The 4,494-nt window shown below is 41.1% G+C and overlaps 1 long non-coding RNA gene across 3 annotated transcripts; it reads right to left on the reverse strand.

The window, feature by feature from the left end:
• Positions 1 to 418: 418 nt before the first annotated feature.
• Positions 419 to 1,236, reverse strand: LOC127915931 (uncharacterized). 3 transcript variants are annotated; one of them, XR_008092980.1, is made up of 3 exons: positions 1,160 to 1,236; positions 1,028 to 1,093; positions 419 to 961 (listed from the first exon to the last, which is right to left on the reverse strand). It is a non-coding gene; the product is annotated as an uncharacterized LOC127915931 (long non-coding RNA). The 3 variants fall into 3 exon arrangements; XR_008092979.1 differs by having other exon boundaries at positions 419 to 895; positions 962 to 1,093; XR_008092981.1 differs by having other exon boundaries at positions 419 to 763; positions 830 to 1,093.
• Between the last annotated feature and the right edge of the window lie 3,258 nt (positions 1,237 to 4,494).

Below are 4,494 nucleotides of genomic sequence, written 5' to 3' on the forward strand. Positions count from 1 at the left end.
GCACTTGAAGAAACTTTCAAAGTTCTTGAAATGTTCTATATTTACTGACCTTCATGTCTTAAAGTAATGCTGGAACTGTTGTTTTTCTTTGCTTATTTGAGCTTATTTGAGCTGTTCTTGCCATAATATGGACTTGGCCTTTTACCAAATAAGGCTATCTTCTGTATACCACCCCTACCTTGTCATAACACAATTGATTGTGTCACGGATCCCCGCGGTACCGCTGCTCATTCTGTTCACCAGCTCCGGAGGTCTACGTCACCGGCCTTTTAGACGTCACTGAACTGGATTCATTACCACCAACCCCGTACTGTCTTGTCTCATTACGCACACCTGGTTCCCATTCCCCCTGATTAGTATGTTATACATGTGCCCTCTTTTCCCCATTGTCCTTGTCGGTTATTGTTACCATGTCCGTTGGTCCTGTGAGTACCTGTGCTGTTGTATCGGCTTCCATGCTACGTGTTATTGTCCCCATGTCCGTTGGTCCTGTGAGTACCTGTGCTGTTGTATCGGCTTCCATGCTACGTGTTATTGTCCCCATGTCCGTTGGTCCTGTGAGTACCTGTGCTGTTGTATCGGCTTCCATGCTACGTGTTATTGTCCCCATGTCCGTTGGTCCTGTGAGTACCTTTGCTGTTGTATCGGCTTCCATGCTACGTGTTATTGTCCCCATGTCCGTTGGTCCTGTGAGTACCTTTGCTGTTGTATCGGCTTCCATGCTACGTGTTATTGTCCCCATGTCCGTTGGTCCTGTGAGTACCTGTGCTGTTGTATCGGCTTCCATGCTACGTGTTATTGTCCCCATGTCCGTTGGTCCTGTGAGTACCTTTGCTGTTGTATCGGCTTCCATGCTACGTGTTATTGTCCCCATGTCCGTTGGTCCTGTGAGTACCTGTGCTGTTGTATCGGCTTCCATGCTACGTGTTATTGTCCCCATGTCCGTTGGTCCTGTGAGTACCTTTGCTGTTGTATCGGCTTCCATGCTACGTGTTATTGTCCCCATGTCCGTTGGTCCTGTGAGTACCTGTGCTGTTGTATCGGCTTCCATGCTACGTGTTATTGTCCCCATGTCCGTTGGTCCTGTGAGTACCTGTGCTGTTGTATCGGCCTCCATGCTACGTGTTATTGTCCCCTTGTCCGTTGGTCCTGTGAGTACCTGTGCTGTTGTATCGGCTTCCATGCTACGTGTTATTGTCCCCATGTCCGTTGGTCCTGTGAGTACCCGTGCTGTTGTATCGGCTTCCATGCTACGTGTTATTATGCACATGTTTTACAGGTCTTGTCCCGTGTATTATTTAGAGGTTTACACCTCGCTCTTTTTGTTTGTGTGGCGTAAATTAAAAACCCTATTACGTATTCCTGCGTCTGTCTCCAGTCATTAGACAATGAGACAGATTGGCTCAAACGCAGAAAGAAATTCCATAAATTTACTTTTAACAAGGCACACCTGTTAATTGAAATGTATTCTCATGAAGCTGGTTGAGAGAATACCAAGAGTGTGAAAAGCTGTCATCAAGGCAAAGGGTGGCTAATTTGAAGAATCTCAAACATAAAATACATTTGGATTTGTTTAACACTTTTCTGGTTACTACATGATTCCATGTGTTATTTCATAGTTTTGATGTCTTTACTATTATTCTACAATGTAGAAAATAGTAAAAAATAAATAAAAACCCTGGAATGAGTAAGTGTGTCCAAACTTTTGATTGGTACTGTACATTATGTGCTGTTCCACAATCTGTGCTCTGAAATAGCATCTTCATACAAGTTCATGGATTACAGCTGCTGTTTCGTACGACAGAATGGAGAGGTCTTATCAAAGTCTTCCTAGAATCTACCTTTCGGGTCATGTAGTAAATGAGACAATTAGATTTGGCTAACTTCAAACAAATATGCCTGAGCAGACCTCTGCCTTTATCTGTATAGTATCTGGATGCAACAAAAAGCCATTTCTCCAACATCTCGTTCCAAAATCATTGGCATTAATATGGAGTTGGTCCCCCCTTTGCTGCTACATCAGCTTCGACTCTTCTGGGAACTCTTTCCACTAGATGGAACATTGCTGCTGGTACTTGCTTCCATTCAGCCTCAAGAGCATTAGGAATTTAATTCAGTCTGGTATTTTTTGTAACCACAATGACAGCAGAGGGTACACACACACGTACAAACAAAATAATAATCTTGTATGTATTTTCCATTACTTTCATGTAAACCTCTATCCATCCATGCAGTAAATGTCCAATCCATTTTTGTGTCCAGTCCATTAGTAAAAAGGTTGGATGGATAGAGGTTTAATTGAAAGTAAGGAAAAACATAGATGAGATAAGTATGTTGGTCCTATGTGTGTGTGTCTGCGTATGTGTGCGTGTGCGTGTGTGTGTGTGTAAATAAGTGAATATAGGCTACAAGATATACATTGGGGCAAAAAAGTATTTAGTCAGCCACCAATTGTGCAAGTTCTCCCACTTAAAAAGATGACAGAGGCCCGTAATTTTCATCATAGGTACACTTCAACTATGACAGACAAAATGAGAAAACAAATCCAGAAAATCACATTGTAGGATTTTTTATGAATTTATTTGCAAATTATGGTGGAAAATAAGTATTTGGTCAATAACAAAAGTTTATCTCAATACTTTGTTATATACCATTTGTTGGCAATGACAGAGGTCAAACGTTTTCTGTAAGTCTTCACAAGGTTTTCACACACTGTTGCTGGTATTTTGGCCCATTCCTCCATGCAGATCTCCTCTAGAGCAGTGATGTTTTGGGGCTGTTGCTGGGCAACACAGACTTTCAACTCCCTCCAAAGATTTTCTATGGGGTTGAGATCTAGAGACGGGCTAGGCCACTCCAGGACCTTGAAATGCTTCTTACAAAGCCACTCCTTTGTTGCACGGGCGGTGTGTTTGGGATCATTGTCATGCTGAAAGACCCAGCCACGTTTTATCTGCAATGCCCTTGCTGATGGTAGGCTTTGTTATTTTGGTCCCAGCTCTCTGCAGGTCATTCACTAGATCCCCCGGTGTGGTTCTGGGATTTTTGCTCACCGTTCTTGTGATAATTTTGACCCCACAGGGTGAGATCTTGTGTAGAGCCCCAGATCGAGGGAGATTATCAGTGCTCTTGTATGTCTTCCATTTCCTAATAATTGCTCCCACAGTTGATTTCTTCAAACCAAGCTGCTTACCTATTGCAGATTCAGTCTTCCCAGCCTGGTGCAGGTCTACAATTTTGTTTCTGGTGTCCTTTGACAGCTCTTTGGTCTTGACCATAGTGGAGTTTGGAGTGTGACTGTTTGAGGTTGTGGACAGGTGTCTTTTATACTGAAAACAAGTTCAAACAGGTGCCATTACTACAGGTAACGAGTGGAGGATGGAGGAGCCTCTTAAAGAAGAAGTTACAGGTCTGTGAGAGCCAGAAATCTTGCTTGTTTGTAGGTGACCAAATACTTATTTTCCACCATAATTTGCAAATAAATTCATTAACAATTCTACAATGTGATTTTCTGGATTTTTTTTTTCTCATTTTGTCTGTCATAGTTGAAGTGTACCCATGATGAAAATTACAGGCCTCATCTTTAAAAGTGGGAGAACTTGCACAATTGGTGGCTGACTAAATACTTTTTTGCCGCACTGTATATGGGTTTGTTGTCACTATCAGGTAGGCCTATAACACCCTGCACTATATATGGTTGCTATATGCATGCAAGCCACAAGCCATCTAATTTCTGTCTATGTGGAAATGCTCATATTCAAATGCTCACTCCAAAAAGTATGATGAATATGCATAACCAATGTGTAATACACTGAGTGTAAAAAACATTATGAACACCTGCTCTTTCCATGACAGACTGAATAGGTGAATACAGGTTAACGCTATGATCCCTTATTGATGTCACTTGTTAAATCCATTTCAATCAGTGCAACTCAATATTAGGAAGGTGTTCATAATGTTTTGTACACTCAGTGTAAGTCGTGGACATTCTGGGTATACTGTATAATAGCAGGAATAATTTTTAACACAAATCCTTGAAATATGTCTGAAATAAGAGTGAATGGAATAATGAATCCGGAAAATATATCAAATGAACATATCTGTGATTGTTAAACAGACTTTATTGTGTGCCACAGTCTTACAGTACTGTACACTGTGGCATTGACAGTGTAGATAATGGTAGGTATAGGAAAACAAATAGCTACCATAGTATGCTTCATGACAACTACCTTGGACAAATGTCAAAAACGCAGTTGAAGGCTAGCAACCTGGCTGTTCAGCAAGGAAGTATCGATAGCAAGACTTCTTTTCTGACATATCTGTTGCATGTCAAAATAACTGATCTTCTTCACATTCTTTCAGTGTACACTTTCCACTTTGCTAAATGTATGCTAATGACATTTTAGACAGAAACAATATGTTTATTTCCCATGAAAAAATGTTGGAACACTTTTGAAGAACATCAAAACGACAAAATGCAGTATCTATCAAAGC

This window comes from Oncorhynchus keta, chromosome 35, assembly GCF_023373465.1.
Source record: "Oncorhynchus keta strain PuntledgeMale-10-30-2019 chromosome 35, Oket_V2, whole genome shotgun sequence".
NCBI lineage: Eukaryota > Metazoa > Chordata > Actinopteri > Salmoniformes > Salmonidae > Oncorhynchus > Oncorhynchus keta.